Source organism: Sciurus vulgaris (assembly GCF_902686455.1).
Source record: "Sciurus vulgaris genome assembly, chromosome: 4".
NCBI lineage: Eukaryota > Metazoa > Chordata > Mammalia > Rodentia > Sciuridae > Sciurus > Sciurus vulgaris.
The window spans coordinates 35,369,032-35,393,420 of record NC_136464.1 but is presented as its reverse complement, the minus strand read 5'-3'; the positions used below and the strand labels follow the sequence as shown (position 1 = coordinate 35,393,420).

The 24,389-nt window shown below is 36.9% G+C and overlaps 1 pseudogene across 1 annotated transcript in view; it reads left to right on the top strand.

Annotated features, from left to right (window-relative positions):
- Positions 1-24,389, top strand: part of LOC306660041 (cytochrome P450 2C9-like) — a 52,572-nt pseudogene that overhangs the window by 19,622 nt on the left and 8,561 nt on the right. The window contains exons 4-7 of the transcript XR_013766625.1: positions 3,408-3,568; positions 5,105-5,281; positions 20,124-20,265; positions 22,682-22,869. The product of XR_013766625.1 is annotated as a cytochrome P450 2C9-like (transcript). The remainder of the gene's footprint in view (positions 1-3,407; positions 3,569-5,104; positions 5,282-20,123; positions 20,266-22,681; positions 22,870-24,389) is intronic.

Here is a 24,389-nt window from a genome sequence, read left to right as displayed (position 1 = left end):
TTCATCTCATTGTTTGCTTCCCTGATCATTTTAATTATGTACATTATGAACTCCTTTTCTGTCATTTCTTCTGCCATGTTGTCATTGGGTTTTATTGATGTAACATCTAGATTTGTTTGCAGCATTTTCTTTCCTTGTTTTCTCATATTGTTCAGGTATCAGTGGACCGCTGAGATATTGCAGATTTCCTCTATTGACTTACTATGTCCCTGAAGATTTCTCTATATATCCCCTCTTAGCCTTCAGTAGGCTGAAGTCTTGGAGGAAGTTGATAATGCGGTGCTCCACAAGGAAGCTGCCTTTCTAGGTGTGGTGGCCTTCAGGTGGGGTATATTCCCTGCTAGTGGGCAGAGGTGCCTCCACTTGTTGACCAATGGTCATCCAAAGGGGAACTAGACTGTGGGCTGAGGCAAGGCCTGTTTGGGCCTGTGTCTCTGGTTTTACCGTCCTTGTGGGGAAACCTCACCCGGCAGGGAAGACTCACCCAGTGGGGAGGTCTCGCTGGTCAGTTCCCTCCTAGAGGTTCCCCTCGATTTACAGCTACCGCCTGGGCTGGACTGCCTTCCTTTGCAAAGTTCCCAGGGGCCCAGCCCTACCTCCTGGGCCTGGGAGCCTCACCCTTCGCAGATGAATCTCCTTAGGCTGCCCCTCCTCAGAGAATCTGCCCACAGCCCTGGAACCTTCGCTCTGCCCCTAAGCGAGTCTCTGTGCAGCTCTTCCACCAAGAAGCCTCCTAGATCCTGGGACCCTGCTCTGCACCTAATCGCCTGGCTATGCAGCCCCTCCTCTGAGCCGCCACCTGGGGCCCCGTACAATTGCTCTGAGTCCCAGAGACCCGCCACACACCTCTTCCTCCAGACAGCCGCCCAGTATTCTGGTGCGATCACTAGGAGTGCGAGAAACTCACTGCGTGCCTCCTCCTCCCACCAACCACCCTTAGCCCTGGGCAATCAATCACTCCGAGTCGAAGTGACCCTCCCCATTCCTCCTCCTCCTCCAGGTAACCCCCCGGGTGTTCAGGAGCGGTCGCTCTGAGTGGCTGTGAATCCACGTGACCCACTGCACGCATCCTCTGGGCAACCTCCCGGAGCTCTGGTGCGGACACTCGAGACCAAGCGACCCACTGCGCTTCTCCTCCAGGCAGTCCCCCTGTGTTCAGGAGCTGTCACTTTAAGTCCAAACAACTCTTCAATCACCTCCTCCTCTGAGCAGCCGCCTGGAGCTGTAATGCAGTCACTGCGAGTCCAAACGACCCGCCGCGCTCCTCCTGTTCCTCCTCCTACTCCTCCGGGTAGGCCCCGGTGTTCAGAAGTGGTCTGAGTCCAAACAGCTCCCACGCAGCTCCTCCTCTGGCAACCGCCTGTAGCTCTGGTATAGCCACTCCGAATCCAAGTGGCTGTGCTCCTCCTCCTCCTCGTCCTCAGGGCAGGCCCTGGTGTTCAGAAATGGTGGCTCTAAGTCCAAACAGCTCGCCACGCAGCTCCTCCTCTGACAACTGCCTGTAGCTCTGGTGCAGTCACTCCGAATCCAAGCGGCCACGCTCCTCCTCCTCCTCCTCCTCCTCCTCCTCCTCCTCAGGGCAGGCCCCGGTGTTCTGAGTCCACACAGCTCTCCTGGCCGTTCTTCCCCTGGGCAGGCACCGGAGCCCCAGTGGTTGCTCCGAGTCCCAGCGCTGTGTTGAGCAGCCTCCTCTCCGATGCTCCCAGTTGTCCAAGTTCACTGCTCCAGTGGGTGAGGGGTGTCTCGCCGGTAGCTCTACTTCACAAAGTTCCCTGCGTTCTGGGACTACTGTCCCATCCGGGATGTCTCCCCAATGGGAGAGACTCATCCGGCTGCTTTGAGTTGGTCCCAAGTCTCTCAATATCTCCTCTTTTGAATCCTGAGTCCTGGAGCAACATGAAATGCAGCCACCCTCTAGGCCGCCATCTTGAAACGCCTGGATGTATTTTTAAAACTGAAGTTTATTGCTCATCTCATTGTAATTTCATTTTTTATATATCTCCACAGTTTCAAAGTGATGAAAAAACACTATATAAACAATTTAGAGCAGGAAAAGTTTACTTTGGCTCACAGTTTCACAGGTTCAGTCCATGGTCAGCTGACTTCATGGTTCTGGGCCCAAGATGAGGCAGAGGATCATGGTAGAAGGGCATGGTAGAGAGAAGCATCTTAGGACATGGCAACAAGAAAGCAGACAGAGCTCCACTCACCATGAACAAAATATAAATCCAAAGGCCCACTCCCAGTGACCCAGGTTCTCTACTCACATTTCACCTGCCCAATTAACACTCAGCTAATCCAGATCAATGAATTAATTCACTGCTTCTGTTACAACTCTCACAATAAAACCATTTTACCCCTGACATTCCTGAATTATCTCATGCATTAGCTTTTGGAGCACTATTGACGGTCTAAGCATAACATCTATGAAAATGAAAAAAAAATTTGTATGATGATTTTAATTTCTTTACATTTAAAACGATAGGATTGAACATAGTGATTGTCAACATTTGAATTTATCAAGATGTATTATTCTATTGGTGAATACAGGCTTCATAAAACTATCCCAGAAGTTCAAAAGAGGGTAGATTGTCAAGTAGATTAAATTTAAGGCTATAGGAGGTGATGGACACTACTTCCCAAGGCGGGTAATTTTATATCCCCTTCTCACTCTGAAATGAAGAAATAAAGATATTCTATTTATCAATTTAGCATTTTGTTTTGGTTACCTCAGATTTAGTTTAAAATAAAAAAAATTTTTTCTCAGTTTTATTTTGACAAACATATGTCATTGGATATGTATGTTTTCCTTATAAAACATGGTTGCTTTCCACTTTTATTCATTTGTTCCATTGTTAAACAAATTCATCCATAGTTGCTCTCTGTTTAGTCTTCCACTCTGCTGCTTTTACACATGAATCTTTCAAAAGCTCATAATATATATATATATATATATATATATATATATTGTTTTTTTAATGGATGTCCCTAACTAATTTTTCTTTCTATATCATTCTTAACTACCTACAGGACTTGATACCAAATATGATTCTTCGCCAATCTTGAATTAGCAGGTGTTTACGAAAGTGATCTTTTAAAATGTTTTCCAAAATAAGTGATAATTTGGGTTAGTATGTCTTAGTATTTGGGTTAGTATGTCACTAGATTGGTAGTGATTTGAGTGGAGTATTAGAAAAACCATGTTGAACTAACTAGAAGGTAATAATTAACTCAGGTCTAAGTTTCAAGAAATATGCTGGTTTAGCATGCTGAATATATTCCTGATAAGGGGATTTAAGATAGATATTGCTTAAAGTTTCTAAAATTTCCTTTTCCTGTTATCTCAAAGGCATATAGTTACATAAGTATATTTTAATGTTAATTTTTTAATGTTTCCAATTCTTTAGCCTTACCCTGTGATCCTACCCTTATCCTGGGTTGTTCTCCCTGCAATGTGATTAGCTCCATTATCTTCCATAATCGTTTTGATTATAACGATCAGCATTTTCTAAGCTTTATGGAAAAATTAAATGAAAACCTCAAGATTCTGAGCTCACCATGGATCCAGGTTAGACCAAAATTTCTTTTTCTTGAGAAAAAAACTTATGGTCTTTTCTCAGAAAAGTCACAATTTCTAATGGTTCAAGCAATGAAATCAGTCTGTACACCACAGTCCAGTCCAGAGCTTGATGTCATGGAGTGTCAGGAAGAGATGTTTGAGCCCTTTATTTTATGCATAGGAATATGAATGCCCAGAAATAGAGGTGATATAAAAGTGCATTGGCTCTGCGGCAGGTAACCACCAAAGCCAAATTTTCCTAAAATATTTTGGTGACTGAACAAAGAAAGGCCATGACACTCAGAGGACATCCAGGCCCCTGTGGAGGACTTGTCATTCACAGGGGCCGCCCTTCAATCACCACTTAGAAATTTTGTCACTTGACAGAAATATTTTTTTTTTTTTAGTTTTCCTTTCATTCCTTTCTTTTTTTAAAAAAATAATTTATTTCAATTGATTATACACAAATGGGGTAAAACTTATTTCTCTGATTGTACATGGAGTCATACCATTTGTGTAATTGTACATGTACATAGGGAAATGATGTTTGTCTCAATCTGTTATTTTTCCTTCCCTCACCCCTCCCACCCCTCTTTCCTCTATACAATCCATCCTTCCTCCATTATTGCCTCTCTCCCACCCCCCATTATGTATCATCATTCACTTATCAGAGAGATCATTCATTCATCCTTTGATTTTTTTGGGATTGGCTTATCTCACTTAGCATATATTCTCCAACCTCATCCATTTGCCTGCAAGTACCATAATTTTATTGGCATTTGCAGAAATATCTTTGTTTAGGATATTAAAGAGGAAGAATTGATGCTTGCACAAATATTGAGGAAACTCTGAATGAAGAAGGAAAGTTTGATGCTTCAGTTAGGAGTTTAGCTGACAAGGTATTAGAGCTAATATAATAATTGGATTTTACTGTGTACAACACTTGAACAAGCACAGTTTTACCCTACGCTGAGCTGGCATGTTCTGTATTCTTCATAAAAGCCTATTGTGAGATGTTCAGAAATTTCCTAATGACTCTTGTACACAATTGTATTTCATGGTATTTTCAAAATCCTCCCTGTTCTATAGATAATGTTCTATTTCTGAGGCTACTTTATGCTAGCAACAGCAGAGAACAGCATCGTGCTCTTTCTCAGGTTAAAAAAAAATGCCCTTATGCTCCCATAACATCTGTCCTCATATACAAAATATAAATTGTGGTAATTCATGCCAATTTATATTTCCAAATTGTAGGGAAAATTTTGTTTGAAAAAGGGGAGAATTTATGAAAACTTATCTTTGTCTCTAAAAATATGTATGAATATAGGAAATGACTATCATTTCTGATTCACTGGTAAAAGTTCTTTCCCTCGATTTTTTTCTATAAACTTGAAAATTATTATAGATGTACAGTAAATATTTCCCCCTCTGGGTGAAAACCATTTAAAAAAAATTTTTTAAAGCTACAGTTTCTAAGATGGACTAAGCACAAGATTCATATATTTTTATTACATGTTCTCATTTAATGAATATTTTATCTTTTAGGTCTGCAATACTATTCCTGCTCTCATTGATTATTTCCCAGGGAGTCACAGAATATTTCTTAAGAATATTGCTGGTATGAAACAGTATTTTTTTGAGAAAATAAAGGAACACCAAGAATCCCTGGATATGAACAATCCTCGGGACTTCATTGACTACTTCCTGATTAAAATGGAAGAGGTAGAATGTGGACAACAGTTCAGTTGTCTGATTGTTTCTGCCTTTTGTGTTTCATTGCTTAATTCTCTGGTTACTAGGGATAGTTAAGTGGCCAGGCAAGACATTCTTAACAAGTACTTTAAGCACATGTTGTCCTTATAGATTTGCATGAATTATCATAGAATAATTAAAATTTAATTGTTAAATAACTAGAATTCATGGATCCTCTTCTATAGGTACTAATAATCTATCTGAGGAAATACATAATGTAGCTCTAAGGAGAAAAGGAAAAGTTTATAAAAGAATTTTATAACTTTTGTTTTATAACAAAATTGGAGCCATAAAATGCAGATTGAAAATATTACTTATACTCAGTGTATGGGAGAACAAGAAGGAAATACTTGAACTAATCGGACTTTATGTTCTGAGGTTTGAGTAGATCTTGACACATATTCAATGAGGGATAGGGTAGGGACTTTCAGTGGGTCAAATGGTCTATGCAGAGATTTGGAAGTGTGTAATGGCAAAAAGATTAGGTGGGGAAGAAAGCCTTAGTTGAGTATAAGTAACATGAATTTGGAGAGAAAAGGAATGGAGATTGGTATTTTCAAGTAACTTATAAGCATGGGTGTTATGAAAAGTTTTGATTTGAGCAGAAAGAACTATGAGCCATAAAAAGAATAGAATTCAGATAATGGTTAGAAGAAATTCTTCAAATCCTATAGAATGATCTATGTGATGATAGTCCATGCAAGGAGTAGTTGGAAATTTTTCATGTCTTCAGTTTTGAGCTTGATGAGCATCTGGGCCATGGAAGTGGAGATGAGTCTGATAAAATCAGGGTCATATATTCAGAAATGTAGGAAGAAAGTCAGTAAGGCTATGACTTAGAAGTCAATATAGAAGCAACATTTAGAAGAAATCAAACACATAAAATTGGAAAAAGATGAATGTTAATTTGACTAGACTTTGTCAGAGGAGTTCTATGGAGAGTAATTTTAGTAGAGAGAAAAGGATGTAGTCAAAGTATGGGGGCTTGTTTGGCAAATTTTAATATTAAGACCAGACATTCTATTTGAGAAATGTAATTCAGGAGGGTAAAGATTTGGGTGGTAAGTTTAAATAATGATAAGGGGTAAGTGAGAAACTCTATGACAAGGGTCACATAAATATTTTGAAGACTGATGATTATTAAGTACTTACTGAAGTAGCAAGAGGTAGACTCCAGAACACACTGAAAAGAGCCAACTCTAGAGAAGAAAATCCCTTCTTCTTAGTTCACCATTATTTTATTGAACCACTTTGTAGCACTGTGTAGACATGTGTATTAGTCAGGGTTCTCTAGAGGAACAACAAAAGTATCAACAGAAGTATGATTATAAAAAGGGGATTTATTAGATTGACTTACATGACCACAGTGGCCATCTGCAGGTTGGAGAGCTGGAGGAACCAGCTCTAAGAGGCTGAAGCTTCAAAATAAGAGGAAGGAAGGGTGCCACCCCAATCAGAAATGGAAGGTTTCTGGAAACTCCCAGAGAATCACTGGCAGAGTCCACTTTGGAAAGGGAAGGTTTGGGGGTCTAATGTCTTTAGGCAGTCACAGCAACCATCAAGAACTTGTTCAAGAAGACTCAGGCATGCATTTGCTGCGGTTTCTTCTTTTATTCCATCTAAGCCACCACCTAGTGGATGGTGCTGCCCATGCTTAGGGAGGGTCTCCATTTCAGTTAGCTATCCCACATGCCTATCATTCCTTGACACACCCTCACTGACACACCCAGAAGCCTCCTAATCTTCAGCATCTTTTAATCCAATCAAGTTGACAATTCAAATTAACCATTATAACATGATAAATCAGTTATAAGGCCAACATCTCAAGGAGTCAAATATGCTGTAGAAACAACAGCAAATTCTATGCAATTTGAGCTGGACCCTCAAATCATGTGTTCTAAATGGAGTGCATGATGGAGAAGACATGAAAAGGAGAAAAAGCAAGTTACTAATATTCTTAGCCTTCTCTTATTCTAGAGCCATGATTCTTTTCCTTTTCTGAGTTCTATTAAGAGTTGGATTAAATGCATGAACACTTTTCCGAGAAGAATGAACTTTAACATCAGTTCTCCATAATTTACACACATTTAGAGGAGTTTCCTTAAACTTTACAAAGGCTCTCATTAATCCCAGGTCAAAGACATGTATGACATGTATGAGAGCTTTAGTTTAAGCCAGGTGTGGTGCATGCCTATAATCCCAGCAACTCAGGAGGTTGAGATAGGAGGATTGTGATTTCAAAGCCAACCTGGTCTCTAAATAAAATATAAAAAAGGGCTGGGGATATAGCTTAGTGGTTCAGCAGCCCTAGGTTCAAGCCCCAGTGCCAAAAAAGGAAAAAAAAATCTTTGATTTTTTTTCATTTCAAGTAACTATTTTTGCAGAATTACATTTAAAAACAACTTTGTCTTCTTGGTCTATTTTATTTAGAGATTAGCATAATTTGGTTTTGACACTTTACTGAGAGAACATACACATATCATTTTACTTACCTACTTAAGGTCTACACTTGTTTGATTTTTTGTATTTTCAGAGTTGTGAAACCACCATCGTGATCTCAAAGCTTTTTTCATCTCCCTGGAAAGAAACCTCATACTTTTTATTAGTTATCCTCCGTTTGTCTGCAAATAATTTAATCCTAGGCAACCGCTAATCCATTTTGTCTATGAGATGAGTTTCTTGAAGGAAGCATATTGTTGGGTCTTTATTTTTCATCCAATCTTCCAGTTGTGTCTTTTGATTGATGAGTTCAGGCCATTAACATTCAAGGTTATTATTGAGATATGATTTGTATTCCCAGTCATATTGGCTTATTTTTGGTTTTTAAATTGACTTGGTATCTCCTTTATTTGGCTATTCCTTTAGGGTAGTTCCTCCCTTTGCTGACTTACATCATTGTTTTTCATTTCTTCCTCATGGAACATGTTGCTTAGAATGTTCTATAGTCCCGGCTTTCTATGTGTAAATTCTTTTAGCTTTTGTTTATCATGGAATGATTTTATTTTATCATCAAATCTGAAGGTAGGTTTTGTTGGGTATAAGATTCTTGGTTGGCATTCATTTTCTTTCAGAGCTTGAAAAATGCTGTTCCAGGCCCTTCTAGCTTTTAGGGCCTGTGTTGAGAAATCTGCTGATATCTGTATTGGTTTCCCCTGAAGGTAATTTGACTTTTTTCTGTTGCAGCCTTTAAAATTATGTATTTTGTATTTTCATTATAATGTGCCTTGGTGTGGGTCTGTTGTAATTTTGTACATTTGGTGTCCTATAAGCCTCTTGTATTTGATTTTTCATTTCATTCTTCAGATTTGGAAAATTTTCTGATATTATTTCATTGAATAGATTGTTCATTCCTTTGGTTTGTTTCTCTAAGCCTTCCTCAATCCCGATAATTCTTAAATTTGGTCTTTTCATGCTATCCCATAATTCTTGAAGATTCTGTTCATGATTTCTTTCCATCTTCTCTGTTCGATCAACTTTGTTTTCAAGATTAAATATTTTGTCTTCAATGTCTGAGGTTCTGTCTTCCAGGTGTTCTATCCTATTGGTTATGCTTTCTATGGAGTTTTAATTTTGTTTATTGTTTCCTTCATATCAAGAATTTCTGTTTGTTTTTTTTTTCAGAATCTCTATCTCTTTATTGAAATGATCCTTTGCTTTCTGCATTTGCTCTTTTAATTGTTGATTGGTGCGATCATTCAATGCCTGCATTTGCTCTCTTATCTCATCATTTGCTACTGTGATCATTTTAATTATGTACATTCTGAACTGCCTTTCAGACATTTCTTCTGCCATGCTGTCATTGGATTTTATTGATGTAGCATCTAGGTTTGTTTGGGACATTTTCATCCCTTTTTTCTCATATTGCTCATGTATCTTCTCCTGTAGGAGTGCAAAACAGAGGTATTACAGTTTCCCCCCTGTAGACTTATAGTGTCCCTGCAGGTTTCCAATAACTCACCTGGAAGCTCTATACTGGGCCTTGCCCACTGGGCCTACTGCTGTGGCATGGAAGTCTCACCTGGTGGCTCAGCAGTGGTCCCAGCTCTCTCAATATTTTTTTTCTTGAATCCTGAGTCACCCTGTAGTCCACCATCTTGCTTTTCCCAGGGTATTTGTTTTTTATGATGCTCTTTATCCAGTTCAGAAATTTACTTCTATTCTAGCTCATTGATTATTTATTTTTAATCATTAGGGTTGAACTTTGTCAAGTGAATTTTCTGCATTATTAGTATGATACAAGGATTTTTCTCCTGTAGAGTGCTGATGTTGGTTATATGAAGTGATTTTTCGGATGTTAAATCAACCTGCACATCTAGGGTTAACTTCTACTGGTCATGGTGTATAATTTTTTTTATGCATTGTTAAACTTGATTTGATATTTTGTTAGTTTTTGCATTTATTGTCATGAGAGATTGGTGTATAGTTTTCCTTTCTTGTAATGTCATTGACTTGTTTTGGTATTAAGGTAAAGCCTTAAAGAATGACTTATGAAGCATTTCCTCTGCTCTTGTGTTCTGGAGAAGAGAGCAAACAATGGTGCTCTATTGTCCTTTAATGTTTGTAGAATGCATCAGTGGGTTAACCTAGATTGATATTTTCTGTTCTGAAAGGCTGTTCATCATTGATTCAAATTCTTGAGTTGAAATAGACCTATTGCAACTATTTCTTCTTGTGTGAGTTTTTGCAGATTGTTTCTTCTAAGAATTGATCCATTTTTATCTAGGTTATGACCATTCTTGGGATAGAGTTTTTCATATTATACCTTGTATCCTTTTTAAGACAAACAGATCTTTACTATTTCCCTTTCATTTCTGGTACTAAAAATTTATATCTTCTTTCTTTTTCTTAGTTTAATCTAGCTAAAGCCAATCAATTTTGCTGATATTTTCAATGAACGAAACATTTGATTTTACTGTATTGATTTCCAATGTAAAATTTTACTAATTTCTGTTCCAGATTTTTTTATTTATTATTTTTTCAGATACTTTGTATTTCATTTCTCCTTGTAGGGATGTAAGCGTACATCATTAAATTTAGGCCTTTCTTGTTTCCTGATATACATAATCAATGGTATAAATTTCCCTCTAACAACTATTCTTGCTGCTTTCTGCAAATTTTCATACAGGTATTTTAATTTTCTTTTAGTTCAAAAGAGGTTTTAATTTCCCTAATAATTCTTCTCTTATGGGATCCATCGTGATACATTCATACTTGCACATTGCAGAATTGATCAATTTTATTCTCCTGTGACTCCATTTTCCCTCTTTTCCTCCCTCCCCCATCCTCTTTCTCTACTCTTCCCATCTTTGTTCTATTTTCATGATGTCCCTATACTTCCCTTTTTTCTCTCAAGCTGCCTTATATGAGAGAATGGGCCACATACAACTCTTGACTTTATCAGTTTGACTTATCTCATCTAGTGTAAGTTTCTCCAGTTTCATCCATTTTCTTGGAAATCATATTTAATTATCTATCACTGTGTAAAAATTCAGTGTGGATATAGATCCTGCATGATCTTTATCCATTCATTTGGTGAAGGATACCTAGGTGGGTTTTATAACTTGGCAATTGTGAACTGTGCTGCTATAAACATGGGTATGCATGTATTGCTGGAGTATGCTAACTTAAATTTAAGGGTAAATACCAAGGAATGTTATAGCTGGGTCATATGGTGGTTGGATTCCTAGTCTTTTGAGGAATGTTCATGCTGACTTCCACAGTGTGTGTACTAATTGCAATCCCACAATAGAAAAGTGTTCCTTTTTCTCCACATCCTTTCCAGCTTTCATTATTGTTTGTATTCTTGATGGCCACCATTCCAGCCGAAGTGACTTGAAACTTCAGTGTAGTTTCGATTTGCATTTCCCTAATTGCTAAATATGTTGAATATTTTCCTTATATTTTTTGGCCATTTGTACTACTTCTTTTGAGAAACATTTGTTTAGTTCATTTGTGCATTTGTATATGGGGTTATTGGTGTGTGGGGGAGGGTTGATGTTAAGGTTTTGAGTCTTTTATGTATTCTGGGTATTAATTGTCTGTCACAGAGTAACTGGCAAATGTTTTTCTCCCACTCTGTAGGTCCTACCATCAAGCTCTTAAGTGTTTCTTTTGCTGTGCAGACGTTTCATAATTTGATGCCATTCCATTTGTTATTTTTTAGTTTTATTTCCTGAGGTTTAGTATTCATACTGCAAAAGGCAATCTCCACATCTATAGTTTGGATTGTTGCTTCTATGATTTTTTTTCCAAGAAATTGATTTCTGATTGAATCCCTAGTCTTTGATCCACTTTGAATTGAGTTATGAAAATAACAAAAGACGGGAATTCTAGTCACTCATCTACATATGGACATCCATGTTTCCCAGCAACATTTGTGTGAGAGCTCCAAAGTAAGTGTTTAACACCTTTGTCAATGATCAGATAACTGTCCATGTGGGTTTGTCTCTGTGGTTTCTACTTGACACCAATGGTCTATATGACAGAACCACACATTTTTTAAAAATTCATTTTTATTGTAAACAAATGGGATACATCTTGTTTTGATGTTTGTATAAGAAGTAGAGGCATACCATTTGTGTAATCACACATTTACCTAGGGTAATAGTTTTTGATTCATCCTGTTATTTTTTTCTCCCCCCACCACTCCCAACCCTCTTATCCCTCTATAGAGCCCCTCCTTCCTCCATTCCTGCCACATTCCCACCCCATATATGTGTCATCATCTGCTTATCAGTGAGATCATTCATCCTTTGGTTTTTTGAGATTGGCTTATCTCACTTAGCATGATATTCTCCAATTTCATCCATTTGCCTGCAAATACCATGATTTTATTATTCTTCATGGCTGAGTAATATTCCATTGTATATATATACCACAGTTTCTTTATCCATTCATCAATTGAAGGGCATCTAGGTTGGTTCCACAATCTGGCTATGGTGAATTGAGCAGCTATGAACATTGATGTGGCTGTTTCTCTGTAGTATGCTGATTTTAAATCCTTTGGGTATAGGCCAAGGAGTGGGATAGCTGGGTCAAATGGTGGGTCCATTCCAAGTTTTCTAAGGAATCTCTACACTGCTTTCCAGAGTGGCTGCACTAATTCACAACCCCACCAGCAATGTATGAGTGTACCTTTTTCCCCACATCCACTACAACATGTATTGTTGCTTGTATTCTTGATAATCGCCATTCTAATTGAGGTGAGATGAATTCTTAAGGTAGTTTTGATTTGCATTTCTCTTATTACTAAAGATGGTGAACATTTTTTCATATATCTGTTGATTGCTTGTAGATCTTCTTCTGTAAAGTGTCTGTTCATATCCTTAGCCCATTTGTTGATTGGATTATTTGTATTCTTGGTGTAGGGTTTTTTGAGTTCTTTATAGATTCTGGAAATTAGTGCTCTATCTGAAGTATGAGTGGCAAAGATTTTCTCCCACTCTGTAGGCTCTCTCTTGGAATTGCTGATAGTTTCTTTGCTGAGAGAAAGGTATTTAGTTTGAATCTGTCCCACTTATTGATACTTGCTTTTATTTCTTCAGCTATGGGAGTCCTGTTAAGGAAGTCTGATCCTAAGCCAATAAGTTGAAGATTTGGACCTACCTTTTCTTCTATAAGATGCAGGGTCTCTGGTCTGATTTGAAGGTCCTTGATCCATTTTGAGTTGAGTTTTGTGCAGGGTGACAGATAGGGGTTTAGTTTCATTCTGTTACATATGGATTTCGGTTTTCCCTGCACAATTTGTTGAAGAGGCTATCTTTTCACCATTGCATATTTTTGGCCATGATATTGACCATGGGCTTAGCATAGATGGCCTTTACAATGTTAAGGAATGTTCCCACTATCTCTATTTTTTCCAGTGTTTTGAGCATGAAGGGATGCTGTATTTTAGCAAATGCCTTTTCTGCATCTATTGCAATAATCATGTGATTCTTGACTTTAAGTCTATTGATATGGTGAATGACATTTATTGATTTCCAGATGTTGAACCAACCTTGCATCCCTGGGAAAAATCCACTTGATTGTGGTGCACTATCTTTTTAATATATTTTTGTATGCAATTTGCTAAGATTTTGTTGAGAATTTTTGCATCAATGTTCACTAAGGATATTGGTCTGAAATTTTCTTTCCTCAATCTGTCTCTGTCTGTTTTAGGTATCAGGGTGATATTGGCTTCATAGAATGAGTTTGGGAGGGTTCCCTCCTCTTCTATTTCATGAAATACTTTGAGAAGTATTGGAATGACCTCTTCTTTAAAGGTTTTGTACAACTTGGCTGAGAACACATCTGGTCCTGGAATTTTATTTGTTGGTAGGCTTTTGATGACTTCTTCTATTTCATTACTTGAAATTGATGTATTTAATTTGTGTATGTCCTCCTGGTTCAGTTTAGGTAATTCATATGTCTCTAGAAAGCTGTTGATGTCTTCGAGGTTTTCTATTTTATTGGAGTATAGATTTTCAAAATATCATCAAATTATGTTTTGTATTTCAATAGTGTCTGTTGTGATATTTCCTTGTTCATTCTGAATTTTAGTATTTTGTGTTTTCTCTCTTCTTCTCTTTGTTAGTGTGGCTAAGGGTTTATCAATTTTGTTTATTTTTTCAAAGAATCAACTATTTATTTTGTCAATTTTTTTGATTGTTTCTTTTGTTTCAATTTCGTTTATTTCAGCTTTGATTTTAACTATCTCCTGTCTTCTACTACTTTTGGTGTTCCTCTGTTCTTCTTTTTCTAGGGCTTTGAGCTGTAGTGTTAGGTTGTTTATTTGTTGATTTTTTTTCTTTTATTGTATGCGTTCCATCAAATAAATTTTCCTCTAAGTACTGCTTTCATAGTGTCCCATAGATTTTGATATGTTATTTCTTTGTTCTCATTTAGCTCTAAGAATTTTTAAATTTCCTTCCCGATATCTTCTGTTATCCATTCATCATACAATAGTGTATTGTTTAATCTCCAGGTGTTGGAGTAGTTTCTGTTTTTCACTCTGTCATTTATTTCTAATTTCAATCCATTATGATTTGATAGAATACAAGGTAGTGTCTCTATCTTCGTGTATTTCCTAACAGTAGCTTTGTGGCATAACATATGGTGTATTTTAGAGAAGGATCCATGTGCTGCTGAGAAGAAAGTGTATTTGCTCTTGGTTGGATGGTATATTCTATAAATGTCCTTTAAGTCTAAATTATTGATTGTGTTATTGAGATCTATGGTTTCTTAGTTCATTTTTTGTTTGGAGGATCTGTCCAGTGGTGAGAGAGGTGTGTTAAAATCACCTAGTATTATTGTGTTGTGGTCTATTTGATTTCTGGCATTGAGAAGGATTTGTTGACGTATATGGATGAGCCACTGGGGCATAGATATTTATGATTGTTATGTCTTGCTGATTTATGCTTCCCGTAAGCAGTATGAAATGTCCTTCTTTATCTCTTCTGACTAACCTGACTTGAAGTCCACATTATCTGATATGAGGATGGATAGTCTAGCTTTTTTGCTGTGTCCGTGTGCATGGTATATTTTTCCCCATCCTTTCACCTTTATTCTGTGGGAATCTCTTTCTGTGAGATGAGTCTCTTGCAGGCAGGAAATTGTTGGATCTTTCTTTTTAATCCAATCTGCCAGTTTATGTCTTTTGATTGGTGAGTTCAGGCCTTTAACATTCAGGGTTATTAATAAGATATGATTTGTATTCCCTGTCATTTGGCTCATTTTTTTTTGACACGACTTGGTTTCTCCTTTATTTGGCTATTCCTTTAGGGTAGTTCCTCCCTTTGCTGATTTACATCATTGTTTTTCACATCTTCCTCATGGAATATTTTGCTGAGAATGTTCTGTAATGCTGGCTTTCTTTTTGAGAATTGTTTTAGCTTTTGTTTATCATGGAAGGATTTTTTTTCATTGTCAAATATGAAGGTAAGATTTTCTGGGTATAAGATTCTTGGTTGGCATCTATTTTCTTTCAGAGCTTGCAAAATGTTTTTCCAGGCTCTTCTAGCTTTTAGGGTCTGATTGAAAAATCTGCTGATATCCATATTGGTTCCCCCTGAATGTAATTTGATTCTTTTCTTTTGCAGCCATTAAAATTCTGTCTTTATTTTGTATGTCAGGTATTTTCATTATAATGTGCTTTGATGTGAGTCTGTTGTAATTTTGTATATTTGGAGTCCTATAAGCCTCTTTTATTTGATTTTCCATTTCATTCTTCAGATTTGGGAAATTTTCAGATATTATTTCATTGATTAGATTGTTCATTCCTTTGGTTTATTTCTCTAAGCCTTCCTCAATCCCAATACTTCTTAAATTTGGCCTTTTCATGATATCCCAGAGTTCTTGTAGATTCTGTTCATGATTTATTACCATCTTCTCTTTTTGGTCAACTTTGTTTTCAAGATTAAATATTTTGTCTTCAATGTCTGAGGTTCTGTCTTCCAGGTGTTCTATCCTATTGGTTATGCTTTCTATGGAGTTTTTAATTTTTTTTATTATTTCCTTCATTTCAAGGATTTCTGTTTGTTTTTTTCAATATTTCTAACTCTTTATTGAAATGATCTTTAGCTTCCTGTATTTGTTCTTTTAACTGTCGATTGGTGCGATCATTCAGTGCCTGCATTTGCTCTTTCATCTCTTCCTTCAATGCCTGCATTTGCTGTGTCATCTCCTCGTTTGCTTCCCTGATCGTTTTAATTATGTACATTTTGAACTCCCTTTCTGACATTTCTTTTGCCATGCTGTCATTGGGTATTATTGCTATACCATCTAGGTTTGTTTGGACATTTTATTCCCTTGTTTTCTCATATTGTTCAGGTATCTACTCCTCTAGTAGTGAAACTCGGATATTGCAGATTTCGGATATTGCAAATATTAGATTTGACTAATATTGTCTCTATAGATTTCCAATAACTCACCTCTTAGCCTTCAGTAGCCTGAAGTCTTGGAGGAACTTGATAATGTGGTGCTCCACTAGGAAGCTGGCCCTCTAGGGGTGGTGTCCTTCAGTGGGGTATATTCCCTAGTGGTTCTGAGTTCGTGGAGTCTCTGAATACCTCCTCCTCTTGGCTCCTGGGTCTTGTCAAAGGTCTTATAGCCTCCTGTAGGTGTCTCAGGAAGGGAGTTGCCCTTCCAATGATGATGGCCACACCCTCAGGAGTAATTAAAAATGCCTGCACCAGCCTATAAAGAAGCCTCTGGCTAACTCCATGATGGCGACAAACCTCGGTGTGGTGGTGGGTGGGGTTGTTCAGTGGTGGCTTCTGTCTTCAGCCTGGTGGTTGGGCGGGTTTGTTACCCGCCACCCCGCTCCACAAGGCAGGCAGGTTGGGTGCCTGCCTGCTACTTCCACGATGCCAGCGGCCTAAGTCACTTCGTGACTACAACCAACCTGTGATGGCACTGACCTAGGTGCAGGGGTCAGGGGGTTCGCTCAGTTATGACATCTGACCTTGGCCTGCTGGCTAGGCGGGTTATCTGCCTTCTACTTACCTCCGCGATGTAGGCAGCCTGGCTCAGGCACCAGCTCGCTTGGAGACTGCGACCAAGCAGTGATGGCACCGACCTAGGTGCAGGGATCAGGCGGCTCTCTTGGTTTTGACATCCGTCCTTGGCCTGCTGGCTGGACGGGTTATCTGCCCACCATTTACCTCTGCCATGTAGCGGCCTGACTCAGCCGCCAGCTCACTCTGCGACTGCCCAACCACACATTTTGATGGTATATTTCTATGTCAGTTATTGTGCTTCTTCCAGCAACATTCTCATTCCTCAGTATTGTTTTAGTAATTCTGTGTCTTTTATCTTTCTGTATGAATTTTAGGACTTTTTTTTCTAGTTTTATCAAGAATGTCATTTGTTGAAGGGAAGTGCATTGAAGCCATAGGTTGCATTTAGTAACATGGCCATTTTGATAATATTAATTCTATCTAAGAACATGGGGAGTCTTTACATATTCTAAGATGTTCTTCAATTTACTTTTTTCAGTGATCCATAATTTTGATCATAGAGATCTTTCAACTCTTCAGTTAGGTTTATTTCTTGATTTTTGTTACTAGAATTTTGTTTTTGTTTGTTTGTTTGTTTTGTTTTGTTTTGAAGCTAATGTGAATGAAATTGTTTTCCTCAATTCTGGGTTCATTATTAATGTATATAAAATCTATTGAGCTTTGTATTTTGATTTTATATCTTGCTAATTTTCTGAATATATTTTCTGAATTAGATCTGAAAGTCTTCTGATATAGTTTTTTGATCTTCCAAATATGGAAGCATATAATTTGCAGTGATAATTTGATTGTTTTCTTTCCTATTTTTATCAAATTTTATTTCTCTGTCTTAGCTAATTGTTCTGGCAAAAATATTAAGTAGTTTATCAAATAGAAGTGGTAATAGTGGGCATCCTTGTCTTTTTCCTGAGTTTAGGGAAACTGCTTTCAGCTTTTCCCCATTCACTATATGTTGTCTTTGGGTTTGTTATATAAGACCTTTATGAGATTGAGGTAAGTTCTTTCTATCCCTAATTTCTTCAGTGTTTTTAACAAGAATATGTGCTATATTGTACCGCAGGTTTTTTCTGCATGTGTTGAAATGATTATGACTTTTTTCTTGATTCTATTTATGTGATGAATTATGTTTATTGAATTGTATGTGTTGAACTATTCCTGTATCCCTAGAATGAAATAAACTTGATCATAATACATAATCTTCTTAATGCATTTTTAAATAGAATCTGCTAATATTTTATCAGGTATTCTTGCATTTATGTTCTTCAGGGTTATTTGGCTCTGGATTTCTTTCTGTGACATGCCATCTGGTTTGGGTTTCACAATGGTACTTACTGGCTTTATGGAATGAATCTGGAATCCCGCCAGTCACATTCTGTTTCATACAGAAATATGACAAAGATTACCATTAGTTCTTCTTTAAAGGTGGATAGAATTCAGCTGGGCATCTATCTGGTCCTGGGGTTTTGTTTTTGGAAAGCATTTTATTATTGCATTACTTATAACCTGTCCAATTTGGTTTTCTATGTGTTCTTTGTGCAGCTTCGGTAGGAAGTATGTGGGTAGAAATTTGTCTATTTTGTCTAGATTTTCCAATTTATTGGAATAAAAATTTTTAAAGCAGTTCCTAATGACACTCTGGACTTCAGAGATTTTTCTAAGGATAGCTCCTTTTCAGCTCTAATTTTATTAATTTGAGCAATTCTGTCTCTTATGCTTAGTTAGGCTAAGGGTTTATCAATCTTTCATCTTTTCAAAAGATGTGTTTGCTTCATAGATCATATTTATTGTCTAATTATATTTATATAATATAATATTTCCATATTTATTCTCTAATTAATTTCAGTTTGATCTTACTTTTTTTCCTTCTAAAGTATTTGGGATTGGTTTGTTCTTGTTCTAGGCCTAGAGGTACATTATTAGGTTATTTGTGATATCTCTATTTTTTTTTTTATTTAGCTATTCAAAGCTATAAACTTTCCCCTTAGAACTGCCTTTATAGTGTTCCAGAGATTTCAGTATGTTGTATCACTATTATTTTTTGATTCTAGGAATTTTTAAACTTCTCCCTTTATTTCCTCTATGATTTATCATTCAAATGTGTATTATTGCTTCTTCATGTAACTATGTAATCAACATGATTTTTCTTGCTGTTGATTTCTAATTTCATTCCTTTATGACTTGATAGTATGGATACTTTGGATATGAGATTATATTACCATCTTTATATTTTCTAAGGTTTGCTTCACATCCTAAAATATGGTTCATTTTTTAACAGTTTCACGAGCAGCTGAGAAGTTGAATTGTGTTGTTGATGGATGAGATGGTCTATAAATATCTGCTATATTGATATAATTTATAATATTTTTAGTTCTGAAGAATCTTTAGTGATTTTTTTTTTGTCTGGATGACCTATCTCATGATGAGCGAGGCATGTTGAAATCACCCAGTGACTGTATTTTGGTCTACTTGCATGTTTCCAAGTTTATAATGAGTATGTGGAAAATTCTGAGTACAGCTAAATTTTATATCAGAAAAGGAAAACTACACATTCTTGATTTAAGTTATTTATATCTTCCATGACATGGGCCCAATTTACAAATTTTTATCAATTATGATCATATTTGTCTAAAAATAAGAAGAAAAAAAACAATACTAGCACCTTAAAAATAGTAAATTTATTCATAGTAAGTTAAAAAGAAGTCTTGTCGTGGGCCAGAATAAGGTCAGTTCACAAACATCAGAGTCTCAGGTGCCTTCCATTTTCCTTTACCATATGCTATGGTTTGGATGTGTTTTTATACATTCAAAAATTATACTGAAAGTTTTCTCTAATGTAACAGGATTAAAGTTTGCTGGTACAAAATAAACCTCTATTCTTTATAATTCTCCTACTTTCTGGTAGTTTGTTGTAGGAACAGAAAATGAACTAAAACATCATACGTAATATACCACCTTTTATCTTCATGCTTAAATCTTGCTATCACAAAATGATTATTGCCACATCTACATCTTGTATCTATGTTTTCAATAAAAACAAGGAAATAAAAGTGGTATCAATAAACTTATATTGCCTGTATGTTGCCTGGCCTTCCTAGCTGTAAAAATGATGGTGAACAGAATCCTTATGGAACCATAGATAAGAGGGTAGGAAATGAAGATTTGATTAACTCCTCTATAGTTTACCACACTACACAGTTTTTATAATACTGCATTCTCCAGTTTATATGCTGGCTTAACTTTATAATAATCTGAGTTCTTTTATATGTGTTACAATTAAATATTAAATTCATTGTTAAATAATTGCATTTAATTATTCCTAGGAAAAGTGCAACCAAGAGACTGAATTTACAACTGAAGCCTTAATAAACACCGTGAATGATCTCTTTGGAGCTGGGACAGAGACAGTAAGTTCCACTCTGAAATATCGAATCCTGCTCCTGTTGAAGTACCCAAAGATCACAGGTAAAAGCACAGAGCTAAAAAGATTTCACTCCATGAAATCAGATACTCTAAACTTTTTCTCTCTCCTGAAATTAACAACCAGATATAGAATCCAGAAAATGTATAGCTCCAAAGGGAAAGACCTGCATGTTCACCATCGAGGTAGAAAATTATTCCAAGTGTCTGGATGAGTGAATGAAATAAAATCATCCACCTCAGAAAAGAGAGGATCTTGGAATTATAGAACAACAGGGTTAAAATCACATCAACTTTCAGAAATAAGTCAGATCACATTAAAGCATTATGAAGTTCTTAAGCATCAGAGTTCTTAAGAACAACTGCCATTTTGTGTGCTAAGACAAAGATAGGAGCCAAGCTTTTGTGGCACAAGCTTGTAATCCCAGTTACTCAGGAGGTTGAGGCTGGAGGATTGCAAGTTGGAGGTCAGCCACAGCAATTTAGTATCTCAAAATAAAATTAAAAATGCTCTGGGTGTGGTTCAGTGGTAGAGGGCCTCTGTATTTGATCTCCAGGGTGGGAGGATGAGAGAGAGCAAAAGTAGAGAAAGAGAGAGAGAAAGAGAGAGAGAGAGAGAGAGAGAGAGAGAGAGAGAGAGAGAGAGAGAGAGAGAGAATATTTCAGATCCACATTTGCTAAAAAAATGTATTTCCTTTTTTGCTTTTTAAGAAAAACACTGGAACATGTGCTCTATCCAAATATTTGAAACTAAGGCAGAAGCAGTCACAGTTTCCAGGAATCAGGAGACCTTATGTATAAGGATGGGAGTTTAAGGGAGCGTCCTGGGCACCAGGACTAGGAAACAAACCGTTGGCTCTACTACGTAGAGAAAGCAGGTGTAAGGGAAGATAAGAAAAACATGAGAGAATCTGGAGTTTAAATATTTAGAAAATTATTGCTAGGAGTTTGAAACATCAAACTGAGTATTTGGATACAAAATAAATAAGCAACTAGAAGATTAGGAATTGGTCTACATTGGTATACATTGTTCAAATATAAGTTAAACATGTGAAAAGAATGAAACATGTGCATCGTTACCTTACCAGTAAACAATAGTTCTCAGGTCATAATGATACTGGTGATGAGAATCAGGGCTGAGGCCCTTTTCCCTGATGTGAAGATTGAACACCAGGGAAATGCCCAGGCAAGGGTAGAAAGCAAGTTTTATTTAAAGGATAAAACAGAGATAGACTTCTCTGATGAGAAGGGTGTCCAAAGAAGTGGGGGTGTCCTACTGCTGTTATACATTTTAGATTTCCTTTGTTCTCATGCTCTCTCGTCCCCCATCCTGCCTATGTTACTGGTGATCAAAATGTGGGCCAAAAGGTGGTGTGATCCAAGGGTTAGAACCAAGAAGCCCAGGGGTACAGGCAGGAAGGAGCAGCCTGGGGACATTCAATCATTAACTACTCCTTGTAGGAAGGAACAATTCCCTGAAGGCAGGTAATCTCAGGGACAGGTGGAGGTGGGAGGGGGTTGGGCTCTGGAGGTATTAGTATTTTATTTCCTCTAGAAACTGCTCCAGTCTTTCTGAGCCAATCATTCACAACTTATACTGACTGTCCTTTTGCCCTCACTCTGCCTCAATAACAGTGTAAACAATGCATATTTATGACTATGAATTGTTATCAGAATATATAGGTGAAGCATGAGGAGGGCAGATACATGAGAAGTATGTGTGTGTGTGTATGTGTGTGTGTATGTATTTATAGTGTGTGCTTTGCATAGAGTGGAGATGGATCTTAATATTCCTTGCCATGAAATCATTAGGAATTTTCTAAAATTGGATAAATAAGAAAAAGAAATAGACCATTACTTGCATATATGAACATTTCAGAAGAAATTTCTAGAATGATTCAAAAGGCTATATCTAAAGAGTGGGAAATTGAAAAGGGTCCCACTGAAAATTACACACACACACACACACACACACACACACACACACACACACACAAATATATGCATACATCTAGATCCTTTAGTAGAATTTAATTTTAAAATGTCATATATTATTTCATATAAATTAAAGTTTCTCCCTTTTTTTTCCTGAAATGACGATAATTTCTTGGATTAATTACGTGGTAACTTCATATTTGAAACTTTTAATCATTACTATTTGTATTTGATATTATGTATTAGTACATTAGGCTCGTGTAGTACATTTAGGTTGTATGGATATATCTTAATACCTAACTTATAGGAGATCCATAAATACGTGACTCATAGTATATATACTTTTATAAATTTTCATATGTATGTATAGTTTAGATAGATACATAGAAAGATACAGTAACATGTCAATATTTTTATACAGCCAGATATATTTGGGGCATATAACTCATGTTTCTAATTCATTTGTAGATATCCACAATTCTATCTTTTATTCCCCTTCTATCAGTTCGTATTTGTATCTTATCAGCTAAAGTCCAGGAGGAGATTGACCGTGTGATTGGCAGACACCGCAGCCCCTGCATGCAGGACAAGAGTCACATGCCCTACACAGAGGCTGTTGTGCATGAGATCCAGAGATACATCGACCTCCTTCCAACCAGTGGGCCCCGTGCAACCACCTGTGACATTAAATTCAGAAACTACTTCATCCCCAAGGTAAGACTGCTTCTTCCACGGAGCACTTTAGTGCTCCTGAAGTTTCCAGATTCACAGAATGGTCCCAATCCTCTGCCAGCACAAGATTGGAGAAGTATAAAACTCATCCATGTGGCAGTTTGATGGACTCAGTGCTTGGCCAGTTTGGGCCATTAAGCTTCATAACTGTTCCTGATATCCAGCAGTGTGAATCTTACCAATTTGTTCTGGCCCTTTAAGATAATTTTGCCTTGCTGGGGTTGTAGCTCAAGTGGCCGTGTGACTTTATTTTTTCCAAAATTGTTTTGTTTTCAGTGGAGTGGCTTACATATCTTCAAAAGCTTTTTTTATTAGGTAATTAATATTTTGAAAGGTAATATAAATTTCACAATTTAAATAATGCCTTTTTTATGTTCTTGGCATGTGGACACATAGTTACAGTTTCTATTTTAAAGACTTTGTATCTGGAATTCTTGTTAAATTTATTAACCATGGCAATAATTTCTGTTTAGATTCATTTGGAATTTCTTATGTATGTTACCCTGCAAGCTGGATTAGTACTTGTTATTATTAATTAATTTCCAATACTAGTGACCTAAATTTCTCTTTATTACAGTATTGCACTGGCTGGGATTTCCAGCACAGTGTTGAACAGAATTTTTGTGTTGAGCTTACTTTTTTGTCTCTAGCAGGGGAGTGAAGGTTTAATACCACATTATTTCATATGGTGTTTTTTGTGTGTTTTGGCAGAGATCCTTTATCAGATGAGGGAAGTTTTCCTTTCTTAAATTTGTTTGATGTTTCCTCACAATGTATTTTTTTGGTCACTACTGTACAATTGTATCAAATGGATTTTCTGCCTCTATTGATCATATATTGATGGTCGTATACTTTGGTCTCCCTTTCTCCACTAAATATGTAATTGTAAGTATACATACGAGCAGGATTTGATCTTCTACAGTTTGCTAAGGACATTTGTATTCATATGTGTGTCTCCAATTTTTATTCTTGAAATTTCCTTGTCATGTTTCTGAAATCTTTGTAATGCTGGCCTCATAAAACGAGGGAGATCATATTTCCTACTTTGTAATATTTTTAGTGCCTTTCTGTCCTCCCACTTGTTTTTTGGGGGCCTCTTTGTTCTGTCTTTGGAATACTTAATGAAATTTGCCCACGTGTAGTTGTACAATAAAAGCTTCAATTTCAAATGATGTTCATTTCTTCCAGAAAGAGCTCTTTCCTCCCCTACTAGGTGGTCAGAATGCTGCAACACCTGCTGCCCTGATTCAGAGGTGTTGACAGTTCAAAATTGCCTGTAGTCACTAAACTCAGAGTTTCCTCCAGTTGTGCAATCTTGGAACCAATTTTTATCTCAGCAACTTTCCAATGATTCTAACATAAGGTCTCTGTATTTTCAAAGACTTACTCGTCATTATGCTTGAAACTACTCCAACACATATTACTAAGGAAAATTTAAAATGATTTAACTAAAATTTTATTTTTATTGTGGGAAAAGCATTAAGAATGAGTAATGTTAGAAA